Source organism: Solanum pennellii, chromosome 7, assembly GCF_001406875.1.
Source record: "Solanum pennellii chromosome 7, SPENNV200".
Lineage (NCBI taxonomy): Eukaryota > Viridiplantae > Streptophyta > Magnoliopsida > Solanales > Solanaceae > Solanum > Solanum pennellii.
The window spans coordinates 63,695,864-63,712,007 of NC_028643.1; the positions used below are offsets into that span (position 1 = coordinate 63,695,864).

At 35.7% G+C, this 16,144-nt stretch overlaps 1 pseudogene; it reads left to right on the forward strand.

The window, feature by feature from the left end:
• The first annotated feature begins 1,623 nt into the window (after positions 1-1,623).
• Positions 1,624-15,668, forward strand: LOC107025153 (annotated as a pseudogene).
• The last annotated feature ends 476 nt before the right edge of the window (positions 15,669-16,144 follow it).

The window sequence follows — 16,144 nt, forward strand, 5'->3', positions numbered from 1 at the left end:
GATATTTCAGTTCTTCAGATATACATGCCTCAGTTAGAAATGCATAATTACCAGATTAATTGTTGCATTCTCAGTTTGCATGTTCCGTTTTGAGCTATCCAGTATTTACTTAAACTCATCATCAGTTAATTATATTATTCATCGGGAGTAGCATTAATACAGAATTGGATTAGCCTTCATCGTAGACAATAGTCCCAGTTCTACTAGCCAAGTAGGTTGTAAGTCCCGTGTGTGGGCATCAGTTTAGTGATCACGCCAGCATCCCTTTATAACTTTGGCAAGGTATATTGGGTCCTCTCAATGGATCATATACATCGGACTCCACATTTAGATCATGTGGTTTTATTATTGATAATTAGTAGCTCGCATAGATTAGTCAGATTCCACTGCATTGACCATTTATTAGTATATCGAGTATTCAGTTTCAACATGTTAAAAATTGGTCATTGCATTCAATTATCTCAGCATTCAAAATCTATATCATGTACAAATTATATACTTGCTTTTGTGCTTGTTCAGTATTTCAACTTTACTCTATCCTACATGCTCAGTATCTTCAAGTAATGACACATACATGTTGTATATCTTGTCGTGATGTAGGTTCAAGTTCTCAACAACCAGATCACGCATATATCAATCTCCGATCTCCAATTAAGAAAATTCAGTATTGAGTCCTCATTCTCCGAGGACAATAGCATTAGTTCATTTTAGTCTTTTAGTATTTCAGTTTTTTCTAGACTTAACTTGGGCTTATCCCAGTATTTCTAGTCAGTTAGAGGTTTATTTCAGACATAGTTAGTTCCAACCTAGTGTTTAGTTTATAACTTCTTTGTATTAAACTCATTGATCCCAATATCTCAATTATAGACTATGGATATTCCCTATCTTTTCAATTTAAATTATGCTTTAGCTTCCGCATTCAGTTTATTATCCTTAGTATGATCATGATCATGCCACCAGGGTTAGTTTGGAATCACTTGCGGTCATAGGTTCCGTGTCCACGTCTCGGGGGGTAGCTCGGGGCATGACAAAACATGGTATCAGAGCAGTAGGTTCAAGAGTTCTAAGATGTCTAAAAAGCCGCACTAAGTAGAGTCCTTTTCTTGGGTGTGAATTGCACCACATCTAATGAGAGGGAGGCTACAAAGTGTTTTAGGAGAACCTCACTTTCTTGTTACTCTTATTATGCGTAAGGTATGATTTTATTGCACTCTAAGTTGACGTTCTACGTTTTAGATCATGCCTCCTCATAGAGCTAACGCTAGGAATGTGAATGCCAGGAATGCAAACGCAGCTCCTCCGATCCTTGATTAGGAAGTCTCCAATGTTGAGTTCAAAAATGCTATACAGATGTTTGCTCAAAGTATGACCAACCAAAACAATCGAGTTCATACTTCTGAGAATGCGAATGGTGGATCAGCAGCAGCAAGGGTCCGTGACTTTGTTAGGATGAATCCACTTGAGTTCTTAGGATCACAAACTTATGAGGACCCTCAGAATTTCTTTGATAATATCAAGAAGATATTTGAGGTAATGCAAGTAACTGGGGGTTGAGTTTGCATCATACCGGTTCAAAGATGTTACTCATATATGGTACACTCAGTGGAAGGATTAGGGCTATAGATGCATCTATTACTTGGGATTACAAAAGAGTTGAGAGAACAAAAGGCTCAGGAAGTCATGAACTTGAGGCAGGGAAACATGACAATACAAAAGTATGGTCTTAAGTTTGACCAACTCTCAAGGTATGCTTGTTGACTCCAGGGCTCAGATGAATAAGTTCTTGTATGGAGTGTCCTATTTGGTGAAAACTGAGTGCAGGAGGGCTTGTTACTTGGATATATGAACAGCTCTAGGCTTATGAATCATGCTCTGCAGGTTGAGGGCGATAAGCTTAGGGAATAGGCTAAGGAGAATAAGAAGGCTAGGACTGGGAATTATGAATATTCTCTGCAGAAAGCGGGTGGTCAAAATCGCTCGCAGAACTAGCAAAAGTTTTCAGCTCCAGCCCCTTTTTCAGCTAGTGTTCCACCCTCCAAGATTAGGTATGACCAGAAGGTTAGAGCACCAGGCTCTAAGTCTTAGGAAAGTGTTTCAGGCACCAAGACTTACCCCACTTGCCCTAAGTATGGTAAGAACCATCTGGGCGAGTGTCTCGCAGGAAAAGAAGGATGTTTTGGGTGCGGTCATTCTGGCAACAGGTTGAGGGATTGTCCTTCTAGACAGGGTCAAGTAAGTGGTATTGGTTTAGTTAAGTCTACCACTTCATCAGCACCAACAAGTCACCAGACTCAGCAGGGTATTTCATCTGGTACAGGTAGAGGTCAGCAGCAGAACAGGTTGTATGCTCTTCAGGCACGCCAAGATCAGGAAGGTTCTCCACATATAGTCACTGGTACGTTACGAGTCTTTGACCTTTATGTTGTTGTATTGTTAGATCCACGGGCTACTCTTTCCTTTGTAACTTCTTACACAGCAGTCCAATTCATTGTCAGTCCGGAAACTCTCTCAGAACCTTTATTAGACTCTACTCAAGTCGGTTGACCAGTTATAGCTAGACGGGTATATCGAAATTTCCCTATCACAGTATCTGAGAAAGTCACCTCAGAAGATCTTATAGTGTTAAAATGGTAGACTTCGACATCATTCTCGGCATGGATTGGTTGCATTCCTGTTATGCCTCAATCGAATGTAGAACTAGGATTGTTCATTTTAGGTTTCAAAATGAACCAATCTTAGAGTGGAAGGGTAGTACCTTAGCGCCAATGGGTCGATTCATTTATTACCTTAAGGCCAGAAATATGATCTCTAAGGGTTATCTCTATCATCTAGTTCAGTTTAAGGATTCTAGCTCAGAAATGCCAAATCTTGAGTCAGTTCCTGTAGTGTGTGAGTTTCAAAATGTATTTTCAGAAGATCTGCCCAGAGTCCCTCCTGAAAGGGAAATCAATTTTGGGATTGATCTCCTTCCATATACCTATCCTATATCTATTCCTCCTTACAGAACGACTTTAGAAGAGCTTAAGGAATTAAAAGAGCAGTTGAAAGACCTTCTAGATAAGGACTTCATTAGACAGTATTTCACCATGTGGTACGCAATGTTGTTCGTAAAGAAGAAAGATGGTTCTCTCATAATGTGCATTGACTATAGACAATTAAGTAATGTCACAATCAAGAATAAGAATCCCATACCCAGGATTGATGACTTGTTTGACCAACTTTTGGGTGCTAGTCCCTTCTCTAAGATAGACCTCAGATCGGGTTATCATCAGCTTAGAGTCAGAGATAGTGACATTCCGAAAACAGCCTTCAGAACTCGGTTTGGTCATTGTGAATTTGTAGTTATATCGTTCGGACTAACCAATGCTCCTGCAGCTTTCATGGATTTGATGAAGAGAGTGTTCAAACGGTACTTAAACTTGTTCGTTATCGTCTTTATTGATGATATCCTCATCTACTCTAGGAATGAGGAAGAACATGCAAGTCATTTGAGAATCGTTCGACATACTCTCAAGGATCACCAATTATTCGCTAAGTTTAGCAAATGTGAGTTCTGGTTGCAATCTATTGCTTTCCTTGGTCACATTATATCTAGCAAAGGGATCTGAGTGGATTCACATAAGATAGAAGTAGTGAAACAATGGCCCAGACCTACATCTACAACGAATATCAGAAATTTCTTAGGTATAGCGGGTTATTATAAAAGGTTCGTGAAAGGATTCTCATCCACAACCTCACCATTGACTAGGTTGATTCAGAATATGGTCAAGTTCAAATGGTCAGATGATTATGAGAAAAGATTTGCAGAATTAAAAACAAGATTCACTACTATTCCTATTTTGACTCTACTAGAGGGTTCAGATGGTTATTTGATCTATTGTGATGCATCTAGAGTTGGCCTAGTTTGTGGTTGATGTAGAGAGATAAGGTTATAGTGTATGCTTCTAGACATCTTAAGGTGCTTGAGAAGAACTATCCAACTCATGACCTCGAGCTTGCAATAGTGGTTTTTGCACTCAAGATTTGGAGACACTACTTGTATGGTGTTCTTGTAGATGTGTTCACTAATCATAAGAGCCTTTAGTATGTGTTCACTACGAAATAGTTGAATCTTTGCCAGAGGAGATGGCTTGAGTTCCTAAAGGATTATGATATGAGTGTGAATTATCATCCTGGTAAGGAAAATGTAGTAGCAGATGCTCTTAGTAGATTATCTATGGGTAGTGTAGACCATTTATTAGGAATAAAGAAAAGATCTAGTGAAGGATGTTCACAGGCTTGCTCGCTTAGGAATTCGCCTTATGAACATATCAGACAATGGTGTAATAGTTCAGAATAGAGAAGAATCTTCTTTGGTAGTGGAGGTTAAGGAAAAGCAAGAAAGTGATCCAATCTTGGTTGAACTTAAGGGTGCAGTCCACAATCAGAGAGTGGAGGTTTTATCCCAAGAGGGAGATGTTGTACTTCGCTACCAGGGTAGATTTTGTGTTCCTAATATGGGTGAGTAGAGAAAGCATATCCTTGCAGAAGCCCATAACTCCAGGTATTCTATTCATCCAGGTGACACTAAGATGTACCGCGATCTGCGGGAAATCTATAGAAGGAATGGCATGAAGAGGGACATAGCAAATTTTGTGACTAAGTGCCCCAATCACCAGCATGTCAAGGTAGAACATCAGAAACCAACAGGTATGACTCAAGAAATCGATATTCCTACTTGAAAGTGGGCAGTGATCAATATGGATTTTATCACAGGGTTACCTCGTACTTGCATACAACATGACTCAATTTGGGTGATAGTTGATAGGATGACTAAGTCTTCACGCTTTTTAGTGGTCAAGACTACAGATCCGGCAAAGGAATATGCCAAGTTTTACACTAATGAAATTTTGATGTTGCATGGGGTTCCTTTGTCTATCATCTCAGATAGAGGTCATTTCAGAAGGGTCTTGGTACTCAAGTTAACCTTAGTACAACATTTCATCCACAAACCGATCGATAGGCAGAGCATACCATTTAGACCCTAAAGGATATGTTCAGAGCTTGTGTGATAGATTTCAAGGGTAGTTGGGATGATCACCTTTCTCTGATTGAGTTCGCCTACAATAATAGCTTCTGTTCCAGCATTCAGATTGCCCCTTATGAAGCTTTGTAAGGGCGTAAATGTAGATCTCCTGTTGGTTTGTTTGAAGTAGGTGAAAAAGCTTTGATAAGGCCAGATTCAGTTCTTTATTCTACGGAGAGAGTGCAACTCATTAGAGATATACTTAGGACAGCCCAGAGTCTTCAGAAATCTTATGTAGATGTAAGGAGAAGGGAACTAGAGTTTTAAGTTGATGATTGAGCTTTCCTGAAAGTGTTACCTATGAAAGGAGTGATAGGATTTGGCAAGAAAGGGAAACTCAGTCATAGATATCTTGAAACGAATTGTCAAGGTGGCATATGAGTTAGATTTGCCAGCAAAACTAACAGCAGCACATCTAGTCTTCCAGATCTCGCTCTTGAAGAAGTGGGTGGGTGACCCAGCCTCTGTAGTTCCTTTAGAGAGTGTGGCGGTGAAAGATAGTCTTTCTTATGAGGATGTACCAGTTGAGATTCTTGACCGTCAGGTTAGAAGGTTGACAAATAAAGAAGTCACTTCATTCAAGGTTTTCTTGAGGAGTCAGTCCGTAGAGGGAGATACTTCGGAAGCACAAGCAGCCATGAAAGCCAAGTATCCTCACCTCTTTCCTTCTGATTCCATTCCAGCTTGAGGTAATAGTTCCTCTTCAGTTTTTCAGTCATTCATGCATGAATTCAGCCTTAGAATCATGTTCCCTTAGTTTGTACTTCCATTTTTAGCGTATTTGCATGTAATCAAACTCAATTAAGTCAGAAACTCAAAGTTCTCAGCGTTTAGCAGTGGTAGGGGATTGCAACTCTCTCCCTCTATTTCAGCTAGTTTAGTCTTCATTAGAGGAAAAATGTTCTCAAGGGGGAAATAATGTAACATCCCGTATCTAGAATAGACCAAAAATCAGCTTTTCAAAAGTATGCAGGTGTAATCGACGGTTACCATCGATGGACCGTAGCCTGACCCACGGCCCGTGCTGCACATCCGTCGATTTTGACTGAAACTCCCCAAAGACGCAGCCCAGAAAATTTGACTAAGTGTCGAACCACAGATGGACCTATGGTCTGTTGGTCAGACTACGGTCCGTAGTCTGTGTCCGTCGATCAACACCCTATTTACCCACTCATTGACAAGAACAACAATTGACCAGTACGGTCCGTAGATGGACGTACGGATCGTAGGTATGACCATAGGTGAATGTTAGCAGACAGTTAGGGGGAAAATGCAGTTGGGTAAACATCAGATGATCATAACTATTAGCTCAAAATGCATTATGTGTCCTATGACCTAACAAAAGATAGATAATTGAATTATCTTTGCGTAGCCACCGACCTTGGTAAAATCAGACCTTTGAGTAAGAAATTATGCCCATTTTAGTAAATGCCTGTCGAACAGACCCAACCTACGGACCCAATCGACAGACCATCGATTGAACGAGGGCCCGTAAGTCAAGGTCATTGTTTGGTCCGAGTGAAATTTACTCAGTGATCTTTTGATCTTTTTCCACTTCGTTTAAACCCTAAGATACGTCGGCTTGACCCTAAATCATCATATTTTAGTCAGTTTAAGACTAGAAACATAACTAAACTTACCTAAGTCAAATCATTAATAAAAAACATAGAAAACTAAAAGCAAGAAAGGAGAAAAAGGTCAACAACCCTACTTCAAGAACGCAACAAGATTCTAGCAGTTCCAGCCCTGAAATCTAAATATTTCTCTGTGGATTTCATCACCAGGTATGTGGGATTTCACTAGTGGGTTCCTTTCAACCATTTGGTCCCTAGTTTTCAGTTAGATTCTTTATTCCCATATCATGGTTAGACCTAGAGTTTTTAGAACTTCCACTGAACTTCATGAATTAAGTAGTTATATGTTCCAAATCAGATTTTCATGTTATTATTCAGTTTATCGCATTTATTTCAGAAGCCTAGCTATATATTTCTTTAGTTCTTGAATTACACATGTTAGGTCAGATATTACCTTTACTTCAGATATATATGCCTAAGTTATAAATGCAAAATTACCAGATTAATTATTGCATTCTCAGTTTGCATGTTCAGTTTTGAGCTATCCAGTATTTACGTAAACTCATAATCAGTTAATTGCATAATTCATTGGGAGTAGCATTAATACCGAGTTGGACTAGGGTTCAGTGTACCTAATAGTCCTACAACTGCTAGACAAGTAAGTTGTAAGTCTCGTCTGTGGGCATCAGTTTAGTGATCACGCCAGCATGCCTTTATACATCTGGCAAGGTATATTGGGTCCTCTCAATAAGGCATATACATCAGACTCCACATTTAGCTCATGTGGATTTACTATCGGTTGTTAGTAGCTCCCATAGATTAGTCAGATTCCACTGCATTAGCCATTTATCAATATATCCAGTATGCAGTTTCAACATGTTATAAATTGATTATTTCATTCATTTATATTAGCATTCAAAATATATATCATGTCAGATTATATACTTGTTTTTGTGCTTGTTCAGTTATGTATTATTTCAGCTTTAATCTATCCTACATGCTCAATACCTTCAACTACTGACGTCATACGTACGCTACATTTTCTTGTGATGTAGGTTCAGGTTCTCAGCATTCAGATTACACATATATCGATCCCCGATCTCCTGTTCAGCAGATTCAGTGGTGAGTCCTCATTCTCCAAGGACAATAGTCATGAGTTTATTTCAGTCAATTAGGGGCTTATTTCAGAAATAGTTAGTTTCAACCTAGTGTCTAATTTATACCTTCTTTGTTTTAAACTCATTGTTTCAAATATCTCAGTTATAGAATATAGGTATTCCCCATCTTTTCAGTTTAAATTATGATTTTGCTTCCGCATTCATTTTATTATATTTAATATGCTCATGATCATTCCATAATGGTTAGGTTGGGATCACTTGTGGTCCTAGGTTCTGTGCCCGTGTCTCGAGGGTAGCTCGGGGCGTGAAAGCCTAAGTAACAAAAAACCTTTTATAAACATCAGGAGCGGCTAAAGTATATTAGTGGCCTAAACCAAAAAATCAAACGGGGCCAAAAATTTGAATTCTTAATAACTTTTATATAGTTGATTTATTCTAGTTTTCAATTGATAATATAATCATTCTTATTTTAAATTATTTTTAATGAGATATGGTACTCCAAATATTTCAAATTTCTTCTAATAATTTTTTTTTCATGAAAATCTTACTTTTTCTACCAATAGTTTTCAATATTTATTAAAAAAATAATAACTTATGACCTATCATTATTAAAAATAAGGTCCCTTAAATTACATTGGGTGTAGGGATGACAATATAGTTATATCCTCATATTCTAATTACATTGGGTGTAGGGATGAAGGTATTTTGCATAACTTTTATTTTTTATGTGAATATTAATAGTGACATTTTTATAGCATGCTGATACTTTTTTCGCTGATGCATGATACCTATTGGCTAACCTAAGACAAAAGTAAATACACAAAAATATGGATGTGCATTGAATAATTAATTGATTACGGTTAATTATGTGAGTGTTGGTTTAAATCTGAGAAAATGGCCAAAAGCCCCCCAATCTATAGTCGGATTCCCAACTACACACTCGTACTTTACGAGGATCCTATCACCCCCCTGAATTTTATAAAATTGATATTATTATCTCCCTGAAAAGCCACAACCACATCTATATTGATCTGTGAATTTCACGCATACGACACGTGGAAATTTAATTAATTAATTAATTTTTTTCAATTTTCTTTTAATTCCTTTCTCTTTTTCCTATACTCTTCCAATTTCTTCAAAACCTAAAGCAATTATTTTCTCAATTCTTTCAAATTTCTAAAGTAACTTCACCATTATTTTAAACACCAAAGTCCATCAAAATTGGATTATGAGGAAGAAGAGAGAGATGAGAGGAGGTGTGGGGGGATTTTTGCTGGTGTTTTGATTTTTGTCGGAGGCGACAACAATGGCGGCGTGTCACCAGAGACAGCAGTGGTATTTCGCCGGAGGCAGCAGTGGCGTTTCGTCAGAGGCAGTGACAATGGTGATGTTTTGTCAGACACAGCCATAATGGTAACATTTCGTTGAAGGAAGCAACAATGGTAGCTTTTCACTGGTAGCAATGGAGAGAAGAAAACGAAAAAAAAGTTAGGGGAGCGGAATAGAGAGGAAGAACAAGTGCAAATTCTCTCTGGAAAAATGAAGAAGAAACTTGTAATTGGTTGCTTGAGATTTGAGATTTATTATTAAAGGATCTATGAAATAAAAAAATCTTATTTGAGAGCTCAATTTGGTTTGATGTAAACCTAATATGATTTTTTTTTCAAATATGATCCAGATCCCATTTTTAGGTGATATAAATAAATCTCATTTTACTTTTAATTATTTTGAATGGTTTATAAAAATTTCATACATGAGATTTTAAAAGCTTATGTGAAATCAAGCATGGTGAATCGGGTGAAGATGGTGGTGGCAATGATGGTTTAGAGATGGTGAATGGTGGAGGAATTTGATCTTTATTTCTATGGAGAAGATGACAATAAATAAATTTTTAAAAACACATATTCTTGAAAATAGATATTAAAAATAAAGTTTTTGATATTAAATTTTTGTGCTCTCTCTCAATGAGAGTGAGATATACTCACTTTGCCAGCTAAGCGTTCAGGGAGGTAATAATTTTAGTTTTATAAAATTGAGAGGAATGATAGGACCCCCGTAATGTATGAGTTTGTAGTTGGGAATCCGGCAATAGATTGGGGGGGGGGGGGGCTTTTGGCCATGTTCTCTTTTAACTCTTTATGCAGATAAAGCCCAAGCTAGTGGAGTTGATGATATTCATTTAACCAAGGAAGCAGTTTGGCCATATATAACACAAGGAAGGAAATTCTATAGACAAAAGGGTAAACATAGTATTAAACTAAATGAAGAGCCAGTAGAAGAAGATTGTGTAATGAATGATGTAGGAAAGGGTGGTGACCATGTATTGGCATGGAAAATATGGGAAGAAGAGAACAATAGGTGAATGGAATAAAACCATACATTTTATCTGGACATCAATAGTCAAAATGAGTTTATGAGTGAAACTGCCGAGCAACCATATTATTTGATCATTCCCTTGTTGAGGTACCAAAAAGAGTGGTTGGCTTGGGCATTTAAGCAAGAAAAATCTACATCTAGATGTGGTATTCTTGCTGATGATATGGGGATTGGAAGACTATTCAAGTCATTGCTCTTGTGGTTGCTAAACTCGAAATAGGGCAAGCAATTTATTATTCAAGTTTGCTCTCACCTGCCCCTTATATGCTCCCACAAGTGAAAGGAACCCTTGTTATATGTCCTGTTATTGCTTTGATTCAATGGGTCAATGAGATTGACCACATTGCCTATATAGGAAACAAGAAAGTTCTTGTTTACCATGGTGCCAACACAGAAAAAGATAGCGACAGATTCGCAGATTATGATTTTGTTATCACTACCTACTCCACAGTGGAGACTGATTATAGGAAAAATATCATCATTTTGCACTTTTGAAGTGGAATCATATTATTTTTGATGAGATAATCATTGTTAAACTAGACCCACATATTTAGTTTTTCTTGATACGCTTCGCTTGAGCCACGGGTCTATCTAGAAGAACCTCTCCACTTTCACAAGGTAGGGGTAAGGTTGTGTACACATGACCAACCACTCTACAGTCACAAGGTAGATAGGGGTATGGCTGTTGTAGATATATTTTTTCTTACTTATAAGTCTATTCAAAGTTCACAATTGTTGGTTTTGTGTGACATATATTATACTTCTTGGTTTCCCTATATATTGTTGTGTATGATGAAAACCTTTCATCCATAATTTTCTAATGGATTGCACTTTTTTGGCACAGGAACATTGTGTGAAAGACTTATACAGCAACTCTACAAGAGCTATTTTTGCGCTAGAATATTCTTTTAAGTGGGACTTAAGTGGTACTCCCCTCCAGAACCGTGTAGGAGAGTTGTACTCGTATGTTTTTTTTGTGACTAATGTTCTTTTGTTGCCAACATAATTCACATCTTCATTCTCTAAAATAAATACATCCTCACTTCTGGATAGATCCGTTTCTTGCAAATTAGTCTTTACTCATACTACTTCTATAAAAATTGTGATTGCAGAGCTCTCGACCACAGGTAGACTTAAAATCTTATTTTTTTTTTATCTTTGCACCTAACTTTGTTGGGGAGAGAAATATACAGCTGAAAATTTGTTTTATTTGGTAATTTTCACAAGAGATTTTGTCGTTAATGTTTCTTCGTTGAGTTATTTTTTTATTTTATTTTTCACGTTTTTGAAATCTCTTGTTTGTTCCCTTTTGTGTTTGTATTTATTTTATCACATTCATGTGACCACATTGCCACCACAAATCTAATCGGTTCTTTTCCTTGTGGAATAGAGTAAGTCATCAAATTGATATACTTATTCTGATACTTCATTTTATTTTTGATTAAAAAAATATTGTTGTTGACACGGAGACACTGATACACCTTATGTCTCTAGTATTTTCCTCGCCCATAGAATTTCAAGTAAATCACTGGTTTTGTATAGATCCGATGGTTAACACAAAATTTTGAAAACGATAATGCTAAGGCGTACTAAAAAGGGAAGGGCTGCTGATCTTGCACTTCCTTCAAGGAGTGTAAGTTTGTTTTTTCATATTAATATGCTGCTAGAGTTGTTAGTTTTTCTCTCCTCTTTAGCGCTTTACTTATTTTTGAATTTAGGTTACATTGAGCAAAGATTCTTTGGATGCTAACGAAGAAGACTACTACACATCACTGCGCAAAGAAAGTCGGGAAAAATTCAATGCATGGGCAATTTATTTTTGTCAGTACTTATGCAACTACGAGCATCCTTTTTTTTGCTCTCCATTAGCTACTTATGGTTATTTCATATTGAATTTAGTTTAACGACACAAATCATGGTCTTATTAATTTATGTTTTTTTTTTTCTGGTCTTTGGACTACATTCTTGCATGATATATGTTTCATCTATTTTCCATGTGATAAGTAACCGTGAAAAAATACGAACGTTCCTTTTCTTGAAAATCCTGAAAAATGTCCATTTTACACCTTTTTCATGGAAAATGCTCAAAACTAGCTATCTTGTGAAATAGTAAATACTGAGAGCCAGAATAAGCGGTACATTATTCTTCTTCTTCTTATCACTATATTGTTTCTTCCTAATGTATTTTGGTGAAGATTCAAGGTGGTATGTTGATGAATAACTATGCTGACACGAATGAGACAGGTATGGAGATCATGTTTTCAATATGAATTCTTCTTAACTATGTATTGATACCTACTTATATTTGGTTTTATTTTTGAATAAAAGTTTGTGTTATAGGTTCATTGTCAAACTTCAAACTACGAATCTAATTTAATTTTTTTCTTAAGACGATCTATATCAGTACTTCTACATTAATTGAGGTAAAAACATTGAAGCATGGAAATGAAATAACTGATGTTGATAATAGGTTAAATTTTTTTAATATTGCATAACTCAGAGATAATAATTTTGTGGTTCATAATTTCTAGGCTTTATTTTCCTTTAGATATCCTCCCTCAAGCCATTTTTTCTGTACCGTTTTTCATTGTAAGTTTTTTCTTCACCACATATATTTTTTCTTCAGTAATGTTTTACCTTGTTTTTTTTTTGTAGTAGCATTCTTTCAATTTGATAAATATTGTTTTCTTCATTTCTTTTAATACTATTTTTTTTAACATTTAGTATGTATTAATTGTGAGATTACACTAGGTATAATATTATTATTTTTGTTGTCGTAGTACTCATTGCTATTCTTTCTATATGATGAAGTGTAATATCTATCCATGATAACCCCCTATCAAGGGTCGGACAGTGATTCTTTCCTACTATTTTTCCTTTGTTAATCGAATACATGTCATATGATTTGGTGGTGGAGTTAGTTACCATCCATATGTTTTTTGCAGATGTATTTATATCGTGATATCACATTGATTTTAGTTGGCGTAAAAGTGGATGCAATATTTGGATACCATAATGGAAGTGCTTATTTTATATTTCTTATTTTTAATTCCACAAATGAAGAAGTACGACACAAGAAAAAAAGCAAAAATTGACTTCATTAGTGTCTTGTATCATCAACTTATTTGTTGTTTTTAGCATGTCTTGGCTCTCTTGGATTTCCTTAACAATTTTATCTCCTTAAAGAAATAAATAGTTCAAAATTCTTTGACATCCTAAAATCTATGCACGGTTCTACATCAAAAGTAATAACTAGAAATGTTTTGCTTATATTTGATTGATTTTATTTTTTATCTGACCACAGGAAGTTGATCATCCCTACATTGTGGAACACTAAAGTACTGTTGTGGATAGAAGTGGAAGCACAAATAATGTTGAACAACCGTGCGGTTTATGTCACGATCTTGTACAAGACCCAGTTGTGAGTTTCATCCTCTTCACTAAAATTGGATTTGATGGAATTTATATTTGTAGTACATTAATATTTTGTATATTATATGGTGGATACTTCAAATGTTAATGTGGCCATATTTTTCCACACTTACACCTACGATGTATTTTGAAAGGATATTTTTAATAGGTTTTTCAATCCTTCTTTAAGTGCATGAGCTTTTGCAAATTCTTTTCCAACACTATCCAGAAAACCTCAATATTTGCTTTTAGGAATGTCTTTTAACACCTACAAGTACTTCCATGAATCTTTTGGACTTGATGATTTAAATTCTTGTACCTCATTTCTTGACATGCTACGAAATATGGTATGAATTCCGTTACTATAATTCGGTCATTTGAAGTTTATACCTACTTTCCTATTAAAATGTGCACCTGTTTTGATTATTGCAGGTTACTTCTCACAAAAATGTCTTTTGCAAGTCATGTCTAATAAGTTTTACTGCAGTTATGAGAAAAATTTCATGTCCTTTGTTTTCTAAATCATTTATTCAATGCAAATATGAGAAAACTAAAGCAAAAATCAAAGGCTTTATGTTTTCAAGTATACTAAACAAAATTCGTCTTGATAGTTTTCATACAAGCACAATAATAGAAGCTTTGGTATACAATTACTTTTCAATCAATAACTATATCTTATCTTATTTTTATAGTATGCTCTATGGTTTTATTTTCTTCTCACAATGAGTATAAGTGGATGCAATATTATGGATTAAACATGTATAATCTTATTCTTGTGAATATCTCTGTTATGGTAGTAAGAGCATTCTCATTGCTTGTTTTATTGGTTGAAGAGAGAAGAAATAAGGTCCATGATTGTAAGAGATGATTCTGCAAAGGAAATTGTCCTTAGTTAATTCACGTCATTTTTGGATCTGATACACTATTCTCTACAAAAGGTATGACATATTTTCTTTATTTCCTTCGTACCTACCCCTATTGTTTTCATCAGTAGTAACAACAAAAAAACATGTCTTGTGTGCATTTGGCAGTCGGGCATCAGTTGTATTCAATTATATTGATCCATGACTAGCACTGCAAGAGATTCTGCTAGTACAAAATTTGCAAACGATCCAAGTTGCATTATATTTCTTATGAGCTTGAAATCCGGAGGTCTTGCCCTGAATCTTACATCAACATTAGAAGTAATATTTTCCTTTCCTTTGTTTGTCAATATATATTCTATATTCCTTCATGCGCCACCCTAATCTGGCCCTTTGCTAGGTTTTCTTGATGGATCCTTGATGGAATGCTTCTGCGGAGAGGCAAGCCCACGATAGAATCCATTGAATAGGGCAGTATAAGCCAGTCAGGTACGTGCTAACGTTTCTTCAACCAACTATACCAATGAAGAGAGTTGATTGTTATTTTCTAATTTCTAGGATTCTGAGATTTGTGATTGAGAATACAATCAAGGAGAGAATTGAATAGTTCAATGAGAAGAACAAATTACTTTTTGAAGGGTAAGTTTCCGCCAAGTTTATTGTGCTAGTTGCATGTGAGTTAATATAAAATAATTTGGCGACATGAAACTTAAAGTAATTTTTATATGTTTCTTTACAGAAATGATTTCAAGATAAATCAAGAGAATCAATTTTTTTTATGTCCTCTAGAATATATATTATTGGGCTACAATGAGATTTTAGCTGAGGGATATAGTCAACTATTGTTAGTTGTCTAGATATTTACATCTAAAAATTAAGACATTTGGGCTAGCGATTGAAGTAGGATCATGCATTGTTTCATCTTATTTTATTTTCTTAGTAAAGGGAAAATAATCATACATGGTAAGTTCAAATAGGTATTTTATGGTTTCTCATTCATATTGTTTATTTATATGTCACAACACTAAATAATTATATGTTTTTCCCTCAAATGTGATTTAAACATATACTAGCTTTGGCCTATTATGTCTTACACCTGTATTTCAATTTCCCTCCTTTACGTCAACACTCCTCCCTTCTGTCTCTGCTGTGTGAATTGCCCGATATTGATTTTTTTATTTTTTCCAGGACGGTGGGTGGTGCTTCTGAAGCCTTGGGGAAACTCACAGAGGCAAACTTGAAGTTCTTGTTTGCAACCTAGATCAAATTTCATTTTTGTTACTAGGTTTAGCAAGAAATATCATTTGATCATTGTTTAGTTTCTTTCTCGAATCTCGTCCCTAGTATTGCTGTTTTTGCAAACTAGGAAAGTCAATACTCTTGTTGTTAGTTTTGCATCAACATTAACTATATCATCATTTGTTGAAATGTTAATCATTATTCAAGCTACATCCAATAGACACTCTTAAGTGCAATTTTATTCCAAATTAACAAGTACGTCAAATGCCTCTGATTTATGATCTACTTACATCTTTGTCGAATTTGGTCATTATAATCTTTGTTTCATTAGGTATGACAACACATGTATCTTATTTGCATATCTTAACGTGCTCATTTTATATATACTTTGAATTATATATGCCCAATACTAAAATATAATATTGTTGGACTTATATCTATTTTAAGTTTAACAACGGCTAGGACGAACTCATATCACCTTTGATGATTCCAACACGT